The sequence below is a fragment of the Amblyomma maculatum genome, chromosome 1 (genome assembly GCF_055883805.1).
Source record: "Amblyomma maculatum isolate TAMU_Amacu chromosome 1, ASM5588380v1, whole genome shotgun sequence".
NCBI lineage: Eukaryota > Metazoa > Arthropoda > Arachnida > Ixodida > Ixodidae > Amblyomma > Amblyomma maculatum.
Window position 1 is genome coordinate 337521579 of NC_139344.1, and position 21201 is coordinate 337542779.

The 21201-nt window shown below is 43.1% G+C and overlaps 2 long non-coding RNA genes across 2 annotated transcripts; one reads left to right on the forward strand and one right to left on the reverse strand.

The window, feature by feature from the left end:
- The first annotated feature begins 106 nt into the window (after positions 1 to 106).
- Positions 107 to 9110, forward strand: LOC146207528 (uncharacterized). The gene is made up of 3 exons (XR_014703729.1): positions 107 to 247; positions 963 to 1145; positions 8906 to 9110. It is a non-coding gene; the product is annotated as an uncharacterized LOC146207528 (long non-coding RNA).
- Positions 9111 to 18840: 9730 nt separating this feature from the next.
- On the reverse strand, positions 18841 to 21041 carry LOC146207529 (uncharacterized). Its single transcript, XR_014703730.1, has 2 exons — positions 20567 to 21041; positions 18841 to 20459 (listed from the first exon to the last, which is right to left on the reverse strand). It is a non-coding gene; the product is annotated as an uncharacterized LOC146207529 (long non-coding RNA).
- Positions 21042 to 21201: the final 160 nt, after the last annotated feature.

Genomic DNA, 21201 nt, shown 5'->3' on the forward strand with positions numbered 1-21201 from the left:
GCTTGGTTTTGTGTGGGCTAGTGGCGCCGTCTGCTGCGACCCGGTTGCAGCAGCGAAATGCTTCCTGCAACCGGGTTGCAGGAGCAAAATGCTTGCTGCAACCCATGACGTCTTATCCGGTTTAAGAAAAACGTCACGTCCGGCTATTGTTTTGTGGTCAGGTGGTTGTTTTTAGTAGCAGAATGGCTGGTCGTCGGAGCCGTGGGAGCTGCGTCGCCGTGCCAGCCGTGCGCTCTCGTGTTGTACGGTACGTAAGCAATTTTTTCTATTTTTTAGATATTTCAGTATGCATGTATTGAGTCATTGCCCGCTGTCTGGAACTCTACATTTAGTTTTCAACTTCCCTGCGCCCAAATGTTCTGTTGACGACCATTGAGCCTGCTTGGCCGGCAGTGGGCCCGAACGGCCCAAAGGTGTATTATAGAAAGTTTCAATCGAAAGCTCAACGTAGTTCTACACCAATGAACATGCGGTTAAATACCGTTTATTAGGCCAACCGCACGAAAGTCTCAGTCATGTAAAACACGCCTGACTACCAGTCTTGCGTGCGCCTAAAAAGGGCGGGAAACTTGGGTGAGCTTTCCTCAGCGGTCTGGATGAATATTTATTGATTGTAACGTCTTTGAGCTGATGGAGGGACTTAAAGAGATACTAGGACATGACAAAACAACGCGTAGAAGCAGGAAAGGCGAGGATCACACAGGCCTGTGTGGGAAGCTTTTGTTTCGGTGCACCACGACGTACTAACCATTTGTGCGACGTGACCCTTTGTGTGACCCGCATTGTAATGACGCGGTGTAGAATAATGATTTCATACCTCATTTTATGACTGCGCACTGTCAAGTGTATGCAGGGCCACTTTCTAATTACGGTGAGGTAAGCGATTTCGCCTTGTACTTGTCTTAATTTCTTTTGTGTGTGTAAACATCGCTTATAAGCTGACGTCTAATATTTGTACGCAGGGACCTTCCTGATATGTGTTTTGGAGTCTAGCATGGGCTTGCTGGTTGCTGAGGCTGAACAAATGGGACTATGAAAGGCGGAGGCAGCATATGCTCCAAAGTCTAGCATGGGCTTGCTGGTTGCTGAGGCTGAACAAATGGGACTATGAAAGGCGGAGGCAGCATATGCTCCAACGCCACAAGGTGAGCCCTGTACTTAATTTCAAAACAATTGCTGTGCCACCGGGACTGGCCATTTGTTTTAATTTTTACATGGGGAACATGGCACAGGTCACCAGTTTGCATAGAGTGCATAAAGGATTCGAATATGCAAGCATCCCTGCAGCTTCCTGCAGTTGCGGTGTCCAGCTTGTAGTTCGCAGCCTTTCTTTCTCAGCTGCAATTAATGCATCGCAAACAGTGTGCAATGTAACAGTTGATTCAGACTAAGAAAACCAGACTAGCTCCAAAAACAAACAAATGTTTGCACGAGATGGAAGATCAAACCGCGCTATATTGTCTTCTCAATTCGCTGTGAGAAACTAGCAAAGCTGCCTTCTTTAACGAATGGTATTCCTGCACAGATTGGTTGTGTCGCTTTTTTGTGCGTGTGACAAAGTTGCTGCAAGAACTTTATTTATTTATTTATTTGGTTACTATCAGGGCCGTTGAGCAGCTAAAAACAGTGACAACTTCTCCGGGCACCGATATGCCTACCAGCCGATTGTGGCAGGGTTGCTTCACATTAATCAAAGCAGCCTAGCAAATGAGGCTCACTGTAGCAGCAAGAATTGTGAGCACGCCCTCGCACTCACTTGCTTTGTCATCTCCTGCATCTTCTGGCGCAGCAGCGCCGTGCAGTCTCTTTCCGCTCATCAGAGATGATCCTTTTATGCCAGGGGTCTTGGAGCACGGCCAGCGAAGCTGCGTGATGCAGTCTGCCCAGCTCAATTTTCAGCTAACGTTTAGAAAGCATTACCACCAGCCCTAATTTCAAACTAAAATAAGCTTAGACTTAGTACCCAGTTAGTACGCATTCATTTTTAATAAGGCGTTGACCACTTAATCTGCATGAGCTTTCATTTGACATCACTATGCCTTCAAAAGCAAGGAGCCAGACATCCTGCCTTTTCTTTTATTTCCAAGTGTGCTTTTTTTTTTCTTGCTGAGGATTATAAGTGTGGTATTTATTAACGGGTATGTCATTTCAGTACCTCTCTCCGAGCGATCCTGAAGCTGCTTTTGTCCGGCATTCAAGCGGAAAGGAGCACACGTTGCTTTTCTTTTGCAATAATGGAAGGGCTTGGTCTGGAAAAAAGAAGTTGTGCTCATTTTTGTTCATTTTATCATTATTTATTGTACTTTGTTTACTTTGTTTCCTGTTGTTTTGTTATTTTCTGGCTCCTGGATCATGAGAGAAAAGGCTTCGTCAATGCGGCCCACGTAGCAATATGAGTTTGAGACCGCTGCTCTATGCCCATAATGGCGTGGCTATCAATGGATTTCATAATGAGTTTGTCTGAGGTAATTGTCAAGCAAAAAACTACCATATGCCACTGGTCGGCCCGGACACACAACCTCCGCATCATGGTGTTAGAATAGAAATGCGTGAGCGGGCTGCTCCACACCAAGCAGTAAGTGGCGATACCGATGCGCTGATTTCTGTAGGCTGCCGAGAGACTGCGTTGACTGTTGGTGGCCGCGGGTTCGCTGGTTGCCGCAAGGAATGGCAGTCAGTTCTCAACTTTCGCTGACGCCCCCGCTCTACGCCTTTCTTCGATCATGGTATATTCTAAGTTGTAATGTAATGTGGAAAAAACGTGCATTGTTCTCCACTGTGATACAGACTACGTATTCTGCAATGAAAAATGTCAGCTTTTTTCGGTGCGAAAAGATGTCGAACAGCTTCAGCTATGGCGGCCGGCATACTAAGATAGGACCGAGCTATACAGTCACTGTTTGTGAGGGGCATTTGAAGCCCAGGTTTGTGTCCAAAACATGGATGACAGAGTTAAATGGGCATGTGCTACAAAGCGTTGCTCGTTGCTAGCAAAGGAAGCGGTCCCCACGATATTCTCTGCCGGCCTTGCCTACCTTTCAGACTTCGAAAAGTAGAAAGCCACCCACTGAAAGGCAGCCCCAAGAACCGAAAAAATAAAAGATCGTCAAACCTTGTGGTGTCAGGTGAAGGTAGCATGTGCTTCACACGACACTGCGTGGGCGTGGGCCGGCCCAAAAGCCGGCTGCGGCTCAGCCCACGGGTCGTCTGGGCCGACTCGTGAACATTTTTGCTGGACCCGGGGTGGACTTAAACGTGCGGGCCCGAGCCGGATTCGGGCTTGTACACAGAAAGCCGATGTCTGATTTATAGTCACTTTGTCAGAGTAAAAATCCGCGGCGTCGCAGCAACGAAACGGATGAAATAACTGCTACGCTCCGAGAAAAAGGTTTAGTCTTCATAGCTTATTTATTTACTTATTACGGCACCTCGGTGGCTTAGTCATTAAAGCTCTCGAGTACTGGGCTGGGATACCCTAGTTTGATCCTAATTGGGAGACAGCATTTCGGTCGGAGCTGAAAGCATGGCAGGCATATGCTATAGATGACAGTTTCATTGAAGAACCCCATGTTGCCGAAGTGATCCGAACGCCTGTGCTACAGCATCCTCATACCTTGAGCCGGTTGGGGACCATTACTCCAGACATAGCTCTTTTTCTTTTCTTTTCTTTCTTTTTTTTTTTTTTTTTCTTTTTTTGAGAAAATTCAAAACCAAACGTGGGTATGGTTTTCATTTTTAGCTGTTGATTGGAACGTCTCATAACAGAAATAGCCGCAAAGGCTTGATAGAGTTTAGAAATCTCCTTGACGTTTGAGCAATGTTTAAATGAGTCAATTAATGTCGTAAGCAATTAGACGTGCGCGGGCCCATTGAACGATTCAAACGAATATATGAAATTACTTCCCTCTGTGACTGAAGAGCAGCAGTCAGACACCGCTCTTGCATGTTTTAAAGCTTAAAATGCCATGTGCGGGTTACTCTAGTGTGGTGCAGCGTGGCATTCGCCTAATAAATTAGAGTAACGCTGGATGAGGCTGTTTAAGCTATCAGCGAGCACAGACAGTCTGGTCTGCGATAAGGTGCTTCCGCATATGGTCAGTTTTGTATACCACTGGAGACTAGGAACTGGAAACCTCATACAAACCACTGGGAAGGGCCAACGTCTGAACGCTTTATGAGGTTTGGCCTTTTCCAAGGTTGCTGTTCAACACTCGGGACGCCTCAGCCACAGATACAGTCTTGCTGCCGCAACGGCGCCATCTTTCTCGAAAGGGGAAATTGGAGGCGGGGGGGACCTTCTACATGCAGAATCAGCGAAGAGCATTGCAGCCAGAACACATGCCGGCCCTGGCGGCGGTGCGATAAATATAGCTATGATATAACAGCGCCTCTCGCACACCACAGGGCGGGCACGCCGCCTGAGCTTCTTGTCTTTCTTCTACCACCGTCGCCTCCAGTTCACAGATACATTAAATTGGGAAGAGTATTGGTTTTCTCTTTCTTTGACGGAGGTGATACCTACACTTAACTAACGGCCGTTTTGGCATGGCGTGAAGACTACATACACATGCAATTGGCTACCTTGCGTTTCCTCGAGATTTTAATGTTATATTTTGCTGCACGCGGTGTCTAAATATTAAAGCCTCCTCACAAGAAATCCGATTACTTTCTCTCTCTCTCTCTCTTTTTTTTTCTTTTTTCGGGGCCCCCTCGAAAGTTTAGACTTGGTGGGGAAGGAGGAAGCCGCTGTGGCAGTGTAAAGGGCAGCACACGAGGAGCTCACTGACTGCCGGCGTCTCACAGTCTGGCACACACCTGCGTCAATCGGCGTCTGACGAATTGGAGAAGCGTAGTGTAGATGGCTAGCGAGGACTTGGTCTGGGCCACACCGTCTGCGTCGCAAGGGCCGTTGCGCGCTGTCGGCCAGACGAAGGGGATGACCGCGTGGCCGGCTTGAGGGTACTGACCCAGGCGGGAAGACGCCGAGATTCACTTGAACCTTTTTGTTTCCCGATTGCCCGACTTGGGCTGCTGTCGCCATCTGGCCAAACACCCCGCGTTCCTTTCCGGTGGGGAATTCTTGTCACAATAGTTGAAAGCGGCAGCTCTCGCGTTTGTCTCGTTGTCGCCATCCTTAACAGGGGACATGGCTCTTAAAGCTATTTTTCCTACGTTTTTCAACAAATTTGATAAAACCTGGTATTCTGATTTAGTTTCTTGCACTGATTTCAAATATATAATTATGTTTCCAATTGGCCAATTAGTTCAGAAGATAAAATGAAATTGTTCATAATTTGCGGGAACAATGAAAAAATAACCGCACTACAAAAAATTCACGTGAACACTTTGCTAGGTACTAGAAAGCATAACAAATACAATGTTACGTGCACTTTTGTATAACAAATATTAGCGATGTTATAGCAGTTTAAAATTCACTGCTCCAAATGTGAGTGCCTTCCTGTCTGATTTAGAGCAAAATTGAAAACTTTGAACTGCTATAACATCGCTAATATTTGTTTAAAAAAAAGAAATGCTCCTAACATTGTATTCATTATGCTTTCTAGTACCTAGCAAAGTGTCCATGTGAATTTTTTTTGTAGTGCTGTTATTTTTTCATTGTTTCTGCAAATTATGAACAATTAATTTCATTATCTCTTGAACTAATTGGCCAGTTGGAAAAATGGTTGCATGTTTGAAATCAGTGCAAGAAACTGAATCAGAATGCCAGGTTTTATCAAATTTAGTCAAAAATTGGAAAATAATTTTAAGAGCCATGTCCCCCTTTAAGCAGAAGCGAAATGCAATACAGCTGACATATTTCATGGTGTGTTTGGAGACTGTAAACGGCCTAAACTAATGCATTCGTTTTCAGCTAATTTCTAAGTCTAGAGTTATCATGGGAAGACGAAAGAGTCACACTGGCCGTACTGCCCGAATCCGTGGGTCTCACTGCCTGTCGGAGGTTGGGCACACTACGAGCAGTGGCGTGCCGCTCCGGCGCGGCTCGTTCATACACAACCCTTCAGACACCACGCTCCACATCATGTTCTACTTGGCACTTGCTGTATTTCATTTTAAACCAGCCAAAAGACGAGACAGAGAATAGAAGCGAACGAGATGAGGCTGGCTTCTGTGTCTCGTCTTTTGGCTGGTTTAAAATGAATGATTACCAACTCGCCCAGTCGTTAACCTTGTTGCTGTATTTACAGGGCATTCCCACGTCTGCTGCTGTGGTTTAGTTTAGCACTGATGAACGCTGTCTATGTTGGGATACATGCAACATAAATAGCTTGAAAGTAAAAGATTGCACAGCCATTATTGTAGCTAGTTTGTAAAGCATGGGATGCATAATGTGGAGGTCTCGGACCTCAACAGTGGCATGTTTCTTGTTTTTGTTTTGTTTTCCTAGGTTGCAATGAGTTATTTCTCATTTGAGAGTAGATACACTGCTAATTGCCATTCATCACCAATGCAGATTTTGTTTTTATTAGTTAATTATATGCTTTCCTCAATTTTTTCCTTTTCTGCTAAATAGAAGAACATGAGCCTCTCATAGCCTGTGTTGCTTTGGGACATTAAATCCCATAAGGCAGACCAGCATGAGCCTCGTTTCTGGCAGTCATAGATCTATTTCATTGAACCTATTTGTTAATAATAAGCTTGTCAAACATACGTCAGACAAAAACATACAGTATTATGGGTGTGACACCATGAAGGTGTCAATCATTAGAAATGTCACAAGTGTTGGGCAGGCATGGAGGGCCCATCATTAACATGTTAAAATTAAGGAAGCTCCGGTGCCACTCAAGCGAAAACATGAGAAGCCACTGACAGAAAGCCGTGGAGTAGGGCATCTGGAGGAGGAAAGGGCTATCCTTGAGTGCAGTCTATCCTCACTGAAGTTATTACTGATCAGTACCTTGGAAATTTTATCAGAACAGGCATGGATAAAAAAAATTATATCCACAAGATAAAGAGTGGAAATGTGCTGCTTATTGATGTGAACTCCGAACTAGTCTAGTGGTGCTTGAGCACATCATAGTGGTATAGTCCACATTTCTCAAGCTAAAAGAGTCATGTTTTTAGTCAAACTTATCGTTCGGGTGTCAAGTATAGAAACAAGCATTGCATTTTCTACTAGTTTGTTCCAAATTGTTGCTAAGGTCATTTGTGTTATTTTAAACATCTATACATGTTTTGGCTGTTAGTCTTGCATTTTCAGCAATGCATTGATCTTTGAATAAAAAGGAATCAAATAGGTTATTTGGGTATGTCAGGTATAAAAAATTCAGCTAATAAAATCTTGACTTTAGAAACGTGCTTCAAAACAATTTGAATGTTTCAAAACCCCCGTTTTGTAGCTTCAAAGTGCTCGAGCCTGCTTCCACCTCTCCAAGTTGGTTTGTGGTTCAGGTCATTATTGACAATTCTGCATGACTGAATTGATGTCTTCAATTTGGAGTTTTGGGGAGGGTTGCATCCATTGGGAAGAGTGAAAAATGCTGGCCGAAAATAAGGAACGCTGCATTATGAAAATTCCGATTGCTATTGGGCAACCATCTCATGGATGATGGCACTTGAAAGCGTTTTGACTGGAGGTACTCTCACTGCTTGGGCTAGGCCAGTGCAGCACTTCATCTTACAGGAGCATATGCACCTAATTTTGGTCGCATTTTGCTTGTTAACGACATGCAAAACATTACTCTGTACAGATCATCACCTGGTTTTTATCTTCAACCGCTAAATAATTTATAATTGAATTTTTGTCATCTGTTTCAGGGTGTCTATACTCCATTAACACACTGAATGTTAGTAGTGCTGCTACTGCACTTAAAATCAAGTGTTGGTCTCTGTTTGCAATATTTTTTAGCTGCTTTGAGAAGTATGATGCTCATGGACAGCCTCCTTAACAACATGAACTGGTGTATTTGTGATGAGGACCATATATCAGACAGCCAGAGGTTTTATGATGCTAGCATTGTAGCAACTGTTGTGGTCCTGTAGTTCGGTGAGGGATTTGCCCATCTTGTGGTTGTTGCCCGTTTGCTGTGGCCACCCTCAAAGTAAATAGCTATGGTCCTGTCACATAGTTTGAGAACTTCTTGTTACTTGTATGGAAATTACTGTTTGGCACAAAATGACTTATGGCTGCCATCATGTGCATTATAGAGGGCGAGCGACTACATTTCGGTGGAACAGTTCCTCATTCTTTTTCGCAGCCCATAGGAAGGATTTCGCAAGTTTAGAAAAATGAAATGTTCACAGCTGAGTCAGTCGCAATTCTGGAATCATGCTGTGTAGTCGACAAACGCTACAATCCGAGAGCAACGCATGTCGTCTAATGAACAGTGCAAGCGAAACTTCTTGGATGCAGCAGCAAATGAAAATGTGCACACATGGTTTTCAAGATGTCTCAACGTTTATTTATATGCTTCACAACCTACCAAAGCCCGCACGCTTGCGTTATACCAAAGCACAATCAGCTGTCTGTTCTGATGTCTGCGGCCAGTGTTGATAAAGTTCTTTACCACCCATGGTGTCCATTTCTGCTGTGCATATGCACTGCAGTGATACATTGTCACACGCATGCAGAGAGCACTAGTACTGGCCTTACTTAGGGTAACCTTTTCGCTGTTTTGGCTTTTCTCATTCTTGAGCTATGCTACAGGGTGCACACTTTTCTTCTTGTCTGGTTCCTTTGACGAGTCATGAATTCAGCATTTGTGCTTCTTTCCTTTTTGAGGGTGTAGTGACCATATGCAAATCCACTATTAGAATATATGAGCTGCTGCATTAGCTGCAGTCCTGCTATCTTTTTATTTAAATTTGGTACATCTCTGAGTTTCTCTGGGTGTTTTGTTATTGTTCTGAGCTTGCATTCTTTTGTTTTTTCTCCCCGTGACAGCCGATCCTGCACGTGACTGATACTAGTCGAGAGATCACAACAGCTGCCCACCTTTCAAAGCATGGCATTCCCTGGCCCAAGTTGACTGCTCCCTGTGCTACTGGCTCAACAGTGTACTCGCAAGTCTGCACTTCACTTACGAGCGTAATGGCAACACACACACGTTGGCCATAGCTTCTGTGTCAAAATAAAGTATTCCTACTTATGTGCCTTTTCATTCATTATTAACGCACATGATTGGAGTAATAAAATTAGACTGCCTACCTTCTGCATTACTTCTCTTTTTGTAACCTACCTAGTAAGGTAAGTATTTACTGTATGTGTCATAGAACCACATGTATTTGTTATTCCTTTTGAGACGGGAAATAATCCGCAAAACCAGTGAAGTAAGAAAAGTTCACAGATATATTTCGTAGACAATTTTTAGAGGTAAGCCCAATGAAGATGTTTCGAACTGCAGGCAGGGACTGATGCTTACTTACACCCATACTGTCACCTCATGTAATGCTCGAACATTTGGCAGTGCTAATCACTTTACTAAAATATTGAAATCTTGGCCCTTCAAAGTGAATTGTGTTCAATAGCGAGGTGACATGCTTGTAGCAATGAGATTCTAACCTTGGATGCCCGCTTAATACACTATTGCTGTGCCTCTATGCTACTGGGATGGTGAGGCAGCATACTAAAAGGGCATAAAAAGCGTGTGCAGTAATTCTTTACATGTAACAATAGTTGAAGCCCTCGCCTAATTTAATGTGACTGCATTAAAAGGACATATTTACCAAAAAAGGCAATTTGAGCGACAAGGATGAGTGGCAGATAGTATGACCGGATGGATTGGTCTGTGTGATGTGAGGACCATGGTATGGTCCAGCTGCCTACCCAAGCAGCTCCTTTGACATGAGAAAAACTCATTGCCTTTCAGAATCCCGTCAGATGTGTGAGTTGGGAGTTCATTTACATAATGTGGTAATTAGTAATTGTACAAATTGGTATGTGTGATAAAAGTGCAAACTAAGATTGGTGAGTCAACAAGTAGCCGACTAAATGTACAGGGATGAGGATACAGGAGTCGTAAATGCTGTGGCATGTTTTCCTTAACAGCGGTGCTGAAGTGCCCCCGAAATATTTGTTGCATTTGCTCAATTTATGTGTATTTCAGTTTCTAGTATAACCTTTCCCACACCTTTAACCTTTAGGCACAGTAATTATAAGTAAAATCGGCAGTTAAAAAAATAGCATTGTCAAGATGACAGCGTTCCAAAAATTGAGAAATAGTAATTAAGGTACGTATAGCAACAAAAGTTGCTACACTGTACCATCAGCATACACGTGTGATCCCAGCCATTTTTGGAACCATAAATGCAGTATTAACATCAGTAGTTTATCAATTCAGTTTCGGACTATCCTCATGTTTGACAAGATTTTAATGATGAAACTTTCAGCTTAATGCCTCCAGTAGCCTGAGTATTCTGAAGCATAGCATTGTTGCCTTACTTAATTACTTGGCACACTTTCCAATTTTGCAGTGAGAAATTTTCTTAGCTTAAAACTGAAAAATTTGGCAGTACTCTGTCAGGGACGAAGCAAGCTTTTGGAAAAGGAAAATAGAGTAAATGTCTCCGAGTAGACACCTCATATGTTCACTGTGAATGAAACTAATGAGCAAAAAAAAAAAAAAGCATATGCTTTCAAGCAAAGTATTAATTGCAATGCTTAATATTACATAGAATTCCTCCTGGCACATATAGATTTCATATTTCAAGCTGCCAGTTTCCATCATGCAAGGACGACATCTGCTAGTTTCTATACAGCACCTTCGTGCTTTCGCACTGGCAAGCCATGTTTTGCGAGAGGGTACCTTTCTAAGTGGACTCAGCTAGGCTTAACCTGATTTCCATGAAATATATATGGAAGGGTGCTTAAACCAGATGCTATCAGGCTTTAAGTATACCTGCAGGTAAGGGCCCTGCCAACTACTATTTTTAATAAAGAAAATTTGATATATCTTCGTCACTTAGTGTTTGTCATATATACTCCCTCAAGCACAATTAATATGGTCTAATCGAGCTGCTTGGTTGATACTAAAAATGAAAACGCAGCACTGACACCAAACATGGACGGGCTACCGCTCAATTAAAACGCCTGGAGAGAGTGCAACGTAAATCAATTTAATCGCTTTCACTTCTTTCTTGTCAACTGCGATGTAAAGTATCGGCAGCACTTGAGCAGTGGTCACCTTTACAAACCAAGCATGCTATGCGTCTGGTCATCGACTGGCAGCTGTCCGCCGGCGCATCGTCGCCGTCGATTCTCCTAGCGACGCCACGCCCTCCGCGGCACGGATTCAACCCTCTTTCCAGTTTGGTTGCTAATGGCCATTAATTTTCGCTGATTATTGCACTATAAGCAGGTAAGCCATCTCTACTAATTGAGCACATAAATAAAATATTTTATCGGGTTTAGTTTACAGCGCAGCCCTATGGCAGTCGCGTAATCGGCGAAGCGAATAAAGAGCACATTAGAGGATGAAAGTTCGGCGATTCACTCTGATGCATATCTTACGCACTGGATTTGTTAGAGACCAATATGGAATAATTTGAACAAATTGTTCTGTATAAACGGTCATTTGGCTGCTGGATATATCATTGCTTGTAAATCCGGCAGCGCAAAATATATAGTAAAAAAAAATTACTTCTTTTTCCATATTTTATGTTCACAACAAACATATGCATAACCACGCACTGAGATCAAGTGCCACATGAAAATTCGCGCTTCCACTTCAGTTCGAATAATAGCTCTCGAGGTCAAATGTTCGAATGAGTCGCGTTACATATGCTGTGTATGCAAGGTGGGTACGTGGGGGACGAATTAAACTGCACTGCAAAATATGGTTTGGTTTGGTTTATGAGGTCCCGAAGCAACTCGATCAGGCTATGAGATACGCCGTATATAGTGGAAGGCTCCGAGAATTTCGACCATCTAGCTGGGTTTTTACCGTACCGCGCAGTACACGCGGGCGCCTTGTTAGTATTCGCTCCCATCGAAAAGCAGTCACCCGAGTCAGGATTGAATCCCACACCCTTGGACACAGAAGTCGAGTACGCCAACTGCACCAGCACAGCGGGGGAGGGGGACTGCAGAAGACACTGTTGCGTTGTTGGGTGCTTGGTTTTGCCCGCGGCTGCTACATTTTTGTGACATGGCCATGCAGTCCCGTTCCACCTAGCTTCCACTGGGCCATCGCAATTCAATCTCGACTTCCTATAAAATCGCAACCATGCAATTCCTGGCACGAAGTCGCCCCCTGGTCGAATTAGCATGGCTTACCCTGCTCGAGTCGCTCGTTTATACACGCTGGCCAACAAAGACGTACGGGATCTGTTGGCTCTTAAATGATCACAACGGTGCACTGCAATGCCGATCGACGCCACGTACACGCTTACGGGCGGCATGCAATTCGTTGCAGCCTCCGCTGCTGCGGGTGCGAGTCGTGAAAAAAGAAACTATGCCGGGACTGCGGGCATTGCAGAATTAACATGCAGTTTCACGGGTTGGTTCGGCTGGAGGCTTTTAATTGTGCCCGTGTATGCGGTGCGATAACAATTAATTAAGCAGGCGCTGGTATATAACTGATGATACTTTTTAACTAGTCATGCGCACTAGCGCCTCATTTACTAACAGCTATAGGTTCGCTGAGGTCGCAATTATAATATCTATATCAGTTTTTTAAATTTTGGAAACACCATTATCGTCCCCGCTTTTAGCACATGAATTTAGGCCGCGCATGGCAGAAAACGAAACCTTTCGGTCGAGGATAATTTAGTGCGCGCGGCATATATATGTACGGGTGTACGTTGTACGATCGCTTCGCTAGCCATTCCTCCCGGGCGCTCCCGAACATTATGAAAGGAGTGACATCCGCGGCGGTGCGTGGCGCGTATTCAGCATGCATGACTAGCGTGGCGATTTGCGCTCACCCGCTGTATAGTTTCGGTTTCGCCTGTGTACGGCCGAAACTACCCGAGCAGGTAGCGTAGATGGCAGCGTACTGCTCCGAAGTTGTCACTTGCTCCTTCGTAGCGCACAGGAGGGACGGCAAGCTTCGAGAGCAAGGTATACCCGCACATATGAAACGGGCTCATAAGAGAGCCAGGTCATAGCCTCCTCTATTTCTTCGAAAAAAAAATAGAGGAGGTTATGGCCAGGCACGCGCTCGATCATCACAGTGGTTTCAATTTAGCCTGCGCATAAAAATTTCTTGCGCTAAATACGCCAACAGAATTATGTTTTGGGAAAGTTTACACTGATATAGATACTGACATGGGCGTTGGCATGACCCCCTGCATGGTGCCAAAAGATTCTTATTCACTGAAACTGCATTCAGAACACAATTTGTTCATTCTAGAAGGACAAACTCGTGGAAGTTTAAATTTTGGGGCTTGTGTTATTAAATTAAGGAAAAAAAGTATGGGAGATGGAATAAACCCCACCCTTTACAACCCCCTTTACTGATACATTATCACCAGGTTTGATTTGGTTGTTTAATCTGATGCAAAAATTCATAAGAATAGCAATAAATGGACAGCAGAAGACAATTAAGTAGTTCAGTTTGGCAGTTAAAATCTTAAGGGTCACTGTATCAAATGCTTTTTGAAGATTAAGAAAAGGTAGCTAATTTTATTTGAGTTGAACATGCCCATGCTTCTCATTTAGTGAATCCGTATATACAAAGCATTTCTCATCACCTGATGGGCCAGCTCATCAAGACACTTACAGTAATTGTTTAACTGTGGCTGCTTCCTCTTTGTACGAAATAAAAAACTAACTTGAATTTGAGGCAAAAATTTCTAAGAAAGGAAAAGGCACGAGTACTGAGTCATCAAAAGTGCCTTAAAATTGAGATACTCGCTTAAAATCAAGAGACTTAGCTGCAGTATATGCAGCCAAAGAAGAAACAGAAAAAGGCTTTTGAAATGTCAAAACAAGTGATTTTAATAGCACCCCCAAAATTCAGCAAGAGTACTGGGCAATTTTAGAGTGTATGGTTAAAGCAGAATTCATTTTACCCAAATTTAATACTCAAGTTGGCTGTTCTGCCAATGCCAAATTTTTATAAAAAATTTTAACACTTAGCACAAAAAAAGCCTAGCCCTGAAGGCTTTTGCTTTCTTTTCTAGAATGCATTCATACCTTCAGTTAGAAATGTTAAGAGAAGCACGATCAAAAGCGACCATTCAGAGCTTCATTGGAACTATCCAAAATATAAGTTATGAACTGCAAAATAAAACGACCCAAGTTTAAGGTCTAATTGTGTTTTTTAAGTTTCGCTCTCAGCTATGCTGGTTCCTGTAGACCTTTCCTCAACTCTTTAAACTGCACTTCAAGACCTAGTAGAAGTAGTAGTAATAAACTTTATTTGGCTACAAAAATGAGTGCCAAAGAGGTTTGCAACTTATAGAGCCAGGGCCATCTGTCACTTCGACATGGAGGACTCCAGCCAGGTACACCAATTAAAAGAAGGAGAGTCAAGATGAATGGGGGACTGAATGGCAATGGTGAAAAGGAAAAGCAGTGTTCTAGGTTAATGCAAATGAGATATAGTTGGGACAAGATGCTTTAGGTGGAAACGGTAAAGAAAGAAATGCGCTGGGAGAAGGAGGAAGAAACTTTAATGACACGGAGTATTAGGCACCGAGAATGTCCCGAGTACGGATCACCAAAGCCAACCAGTCCGTCAGCTGATGCAAGACTAGCCAAGCCCACCAGGTCTGGAAACAAAAGTGAGGAAAATGAAATGTGCCGGGATGGTGAGAAAATTTGTTCCCATTTTACGTTTGACATGAAATTTAGTGACAGAAGAAAGGAAGAGGTGTCAAAAGAAGAATGAGATAATCTCGAAAATGCCTGGAAAGCAGCTTCATTCATCAAATTGACAGGTTGAAAGAAGCCGGCTATCCGGAACATGGTGTCATCTCAGTTGCTGAAGGAACCTATAAAAAAATGAAAACAAACGGCAAGGAAGCTATGCCTAACACAGCGGACAGAATACAACAACAAAATCTGGTTGCAATACCCTATCTGCACAGCATATCGCATGATTTGAAACGAATAGGCAAAAAAGTAAATATCGAAGTAGTTTTTACAGCTTCGGAAAAGTTATTGAAGCTTTGTAGGATCACTCAAACTTGTGGTGTGCAGCAACGCGCATGTAGCATAAAACACCAGACTTTATTTGTACCCTGCAGCACAGGTGTGGTGTACGAGATCCCACTAAGCTGTGGGAAATGTTACATTAGACAAACGGGTAGATGCCTCAATGAATGGCTCTGAGAACACAATTATACCTATGAAAAACTTGCAAAAAAGAAACATCTGCGAAGGAAACGTTGATTTGCACTGCAGCAGGTGCACAGGTTGTATGCCCTGGCTTCTACAGGGCTTAAAGCCAGGGGGTGTGTCAGAGACCCCCCCCGTAATATTTAAGAGGGGTCTGAGATCCCCAAAAGCTTGAATTCAAGCATGAGGACTGTAAGAATACAAACCAAGTAATCATTGTTTTGTTCTTGTCAGTGGTGTAATTGGAAGATTTCTTCTCTATCGTTTCAACAGTTTCACATTGAGTATTAATAAAAACCAGAGATGGAGAAAAATAATGATTTCTCCCCTTTGTATAAAACGATTTGCAAAACAGGCAACCAGCCACTTTCTTTCTTTATTTCCCTTTCCACCAATGCTCGAATCAGTACAGACCCCCTCCGATTGAGCCAGACTTTAAGCACTGGGCTTCACAAAACAAAGATTATTGGTAGAAGCAACAAGCAGATTACAAGAGAGATTCTGGAGGCAAGAGTCATCAAACAGAAAAAGGGCTTGTGCGTCAGTGCACCTTCAATAATGCTCAGTGAAAAAGAACTTGAGATCCTGTAAGTAGCGTAGGTTTACTCAAAACGCTTAGTATTGTTATATCTTTTCTTGTATGGCAGTTTCCGGTTCTATATCTGGTGGTTTTTAAGGCTAACGACACGACTTAATCCTGCTCATTCATACTTTACATTTTGACAACAGAAGCCCATATACAGCTCAACCTGGCTTTTTCATTTGTCTTCATCGAATGTTTAGCGGTGAGGCATGTGCTTGGTCATGGTGTATACTACTTCACTTGTGTTTTGGATTTTTGTGATTTCTTGTTTATTGTTATTTATTTATTTTTTTGTCAGTGCTTTGTTAGGAGAGAAAACCGGTATATGTGTATATGACGTTTTGACTTCGGCTGAGTCACATGTTATGAAAATGTGCATAAATTCCTCCGTTTTCCAATAAACCTCAGTTGACAGTCGGTGCTGTGTTCATCTCCCTACCTCTGACCACATATATCTCAATCTCAAAGACCTCATTCCAATAGTAACATGCACAAGTATTGATACAGTCATAAATTTATTACAACGAACAAGACTTTGCTGTCAACCATGATGAACTTGACTTTCTGCAACATCTAATGTCAAAGTGAAAGTGATCGCTCCTTCTGCTTATATGCTTTACTTATTATTAAGGAGATTATTAAGTTGGTTTAGACCTCAAGGCAGAATATTAGTTTAAATAGTTTAGTCACACAAACAAAAAAACACGGAAAAGAAATTATAACCGAGCTTTTTCTTGGTTGAAGCGCCGTATAGAGGAAGAAAGTAAATATATTTACACAGGTGGAAGCAGGCTCAAGCATTTTAGAACAGCTCAGGGAGCAGTAATAAAGTAACTTCGGAGCAGCTTTGAAGCAATAAAACGAGAGTTTTGGAGCAATCACATTATGTCTTGGAGCAAGATTCTAGACTCGCTTTTAATAATAGAATTCTAGCTTCCTCACTTAACTCTGACTGCCGAATATTTCGAAAAAAAAAAAAATCACCTCCAGTGTCGAACTATTTCAAACGCTATGCGTTTAGCGCAATACCCGTACTGCGAAAACGCCGCGGGACGGCATACAGCCGCAGCACCTGTACGGCAAAACCAGTCAAAGGGTTAAATAGCAGCAAATGGAATGCTGCCTTCTACACTTCATAATTGAAGATCGTTTAACTAAGAGATTTATACTGTTTTGTAAGATTCAAAGGTGGACTTCACCACCTTGATGCACTCAAGTATTGCCACTAGTTCGAAGTTCACATCAATGAACAGTACATTTCTGCTTTCTATCTTGTGCATATTCTTTTTGATCCTGCGCCTGTGCCGATAAATTTCTGGGTACTGGCCAGTAACGCCTTCAGGGAAGATAGGTGGCACTTTAAGTATAGCCTTTTTCCCCTTCAAATTCATTACTTTATGGCCCTCTGTGGCTGCTCAAATTATTGCTTGAACTATCTTAGTTTTAGCACACTGGCGATAGGCCCTGTATGACTTTCCAACACTTTTGAAAACACATTTAGTGACTGGCACCTAAGTGGCATCACCTCCATAAGAGCTCCAAGTGTGCTTTTGTCTGTCGTAGGCATGACAGGCTAGATGGTGAAGCACCTGCTTGTATTCACAGCAGAATCGCTACAAACAAACCGTGTAGTTCATTGCAGCTGGCCAAGTTTCCAATGGCTCGTAGTCATCATCGGCCAGACTATACCAACTGCAGGGTGAAGGCCTCTCCCATACTCCTCTACCTGTGCTAGCTGCATCCACTTTACTCCTGCAAACTTTTCAACCTCATCCGCTCACCCAACTTTCTGCTGTCCCCTGCGACGATTTGCTTCCCTTGGAATCGTTTATTACCCTAAGCGAACATCGGTTGTCCTCTCTACGCATTACACGCCCTGCCCATGCCCATTTCATCTTCTTGATTTCCACTAGAATGCAATTAACTCAAGTTATTTCTCTAACTCACTCTATGTGCTTCCTATTTTTTAACGTTACACCTACCATTTTTCATTCCATAGTCATCTGCGTTGTCCTCAACTTAAATAGAACCCTTTCCGTTAGCCTCCATGTTTCAGCTCCATAGATGAGTAAGTGTAAGATGCAACTGCTGTATACCTTCCTCTTGAGCAATACCGCTAAGATACTAGTCATAATCTCAGAATACTTACCAAATGCACTCCATCCCAATCTTATTCTTCTAGTTATTTCCCTTTCATGATCTAGATCTGCGGTTACTACCTGTCCTAAGTAAACATATTCGTCTACAACTTCCAGTGCTTCGCTACCTCGTAGTAGTCTGGTGCGCCTGCTTCACTCGCTGATCTCATTTCCCTCACCACAGGCGATTCAAAAGGCCGGAAGTAGGTGCTATATCAAGAGCACAGAACATTTTCCGTAACGAATTCCTCAAATTTGCTTATAAGCAAACATTATGCTGCATACTTTTCTAGTATATTAAAATTTTATACATATTAGGCTCGGGTGAGATGCATTACACCTCTGCTACCGGTGTGCTGCCATCGTTTTGACTACACCAACCACATACCCTGTATACAGAACTCATAACAGACCATTGCCCAGCTGCGCTTCTCATAGTCGCTTAACTTAATTTTCTCGGATTGCGGTTCTTGCTGTCAATACCAGTAATGGCCCACTCTGCGGCAAAACCGTGCTCCACTAAATTTAATGTCACAACATTGATGCAGTCGAATTGGAGCAATTTTGGAGCAGGGAAAGCAGACTGGAGCAGAATGAAGCAAATGGAGCAGCACTTCCACCCCTGCATTTAGGATGAATGCAAAGAAAGGAATACTGCAATCAAATTCTAAATTCTAAGTTCATTCTAAGTTCAAAAGGCAAGCCACCATGTCAGTGTTATCACTCAGTATCCTAATTTCTAAGTTCAATATCACAGGAAAGACAATTGTGCCAAGCTCAAGCTTAACACTGTTCAACATGATCCAGTTACATATATATATATTCCTGCCGAACATAATCACAGTTCCCATATTGTAAGGAATCTTTATCAACCATGCTTTTACTTATGTGTTTATTGATACCTCAGAGGTCCTAATGCAAGACTTTACAATGATAAATGGCGACAGGCTGGTGGTATACATGGCTATGATTAGACAGGTTCTTCGATGGCAGTACTGAAGCTTACAGGATCACTGATGACGGATGATTCCAGTTGTGAACAGTGCTTGCGAAAAATGACTCATGAAATGTAGTTGTGTGGGCATGCAGTGAAACGCCACTTTTACGATGACCTGTGCGAGGTGTTCTATACACAGGTTAGCCGAGACGACTGCCATGAGGTCTTGTATGAAAAGCTTGTGATAAAGGCAGGGGCATGAAGTACAGTGACTAGAACAGAGACTGTAACAGAGATTTCATGGCAGAGATGCTGAAGGAGTATTCGAGGGAATGAAACTGGTGGCATGGTTTTTAACAGGCTCATAAGGTTCAGTAAAGTTACAGTAGTGTGGATCAACTATATGATTGGTATATTAAAGTTGTGATCACACAAGGGTTTTGTAATCTAGTAATTTTACACAAGAAGGTGCCAGCCATGGGTAGGTTACGATAGAGGTATCCAACAGTTCTATTAGAGTAATTAGTTACATGGCTTACAAGGCAAGACAATGTTAAGCCATTAGTGAGGTGACCACCAAGGTACTTAAACGAATTCTTTGAAAAAGTAGTACTAGTGTTAATTTTGTAAGTAGTGAAGTATCATGTGATCGCATTGTGCGCGATTGGTATGTAGTGTCACGTGATGCTGTGACGTGTGTGAATGGCAACGCCGAGAGGGGGAGCGTGGCACTTGTTAAGAAGTCAGCGCGCAGATCGCTCGTGCGGGTCTCTTAATCTGTACGGCCCAGCATGCCGAATAAACATGTTGCTTAGTCGCTCTGCCTCTGCTTCGCTCGCCGCGGCTACAACAAGTAGGATGTGTTGTTTTGGCAGTGGTGAGAAGAAATCAACAGTTTAAAGCTTCTCAGGGACGGAGGCCACATAGCACATCACTATTGTATGCGAATTAGATATTGATATAAGGCAGAAGCGTCGGACGAGTTGGTTACAGAGCAGCGAAGTACACAGTCATCAACTAAAATGTGGATGGTAGAAGTTACTGAAGGGAGATCGTTAAGAGTAAGGGACAGTGCTTTGTGGAACACATAGCTGAAAGAAAACTTTGAGAAAGAAGACTGGGTATTAGCAGTAACAAACCGCGCGCGGTCGGTCAGAAAGCCTTGAATCAAACTAGTGGATAGAGGTTTGTTCAATTCAGGCAGCTTCAGCAGAATGCGGGCAACGTGAAAAATGCGCGCAGACAGGCGACGCAACTTGGGAAAAGCGGTAAAAGAAAATCGAGTACCGAACCTGCTGGATATTTTTTTCGAAGTTAATATTGGGATATATTGAGGGCGAAATGCACCATTTCGGCTCCATATTAGTGCCTATACCCTGTGCGATTCAGGGAACGTAGGAACGGGTGAATGCTAAATATTTTTTACACACTCTTGCACACTACACGAACGCGCACACCTCGTGAATAACGCGAAATAGAAGTGTCCTTTCGCTAAGGCAGTTTTGGGAAAACTGCTAGCAGCTTCGAAAAGACCCGTTTTATCTGGAGTGTCCGGCACTGCAAAAGAAAGAGCACATAAACACCCTTCCAGAATCAGTCAAGCGATCACATACGGTGATTACATAAACACCGCAACCTTCAAAACGAAAGCCAAGACCACCTACACATTGAGAATATTCTTCTTCCATGGCAGCACAAACCAAATCACGATCCCCATACACAGGCCTTTTACATACGCTCTTGGTTTCTACTATGCCACACTGTGCACCATTCATGCTTCAAAAATAAATCCAAGACGCCCTGTTCGTAAGGCAACACGCAAATATGATTTGTTGCAGAATGAACGGAGAGACCAACGGGGTCCGCAGGTAGGAGCACTCTTTCAACTTCTGTGGATGCATGAAGCCTCTAATGCGTCTATCGCCTCTGTCGTTACTAACGTAATCCATGAAGAAACTGCAAGATGAGCACTGAGGCACGAAATGTGCACGGCGCAAAAATCGCGATTCACACGACCACACATTCCAAACGTCGTTTACAAACACACGACATGTGATCTGCCTTGGGCTTTCCTGCAAAAACACCAATCCGAAAGTAATAAACAAAGCCAAGCCAATCCATGGGTTGCAATAACGATTTGCTTATTTTCACCCGGTTGCGCCAAGCTTCTAGCTTATTCCAACCGGGTCGCAGCAACGCCGGCCGTGGCTAGTCATTCTCTTGAAACAAACTCATAAAAATAGCTAAAGTGCCTTGTTCAATAATTTAGCGCAAACTTTTTATGGTGTAACTTAATACA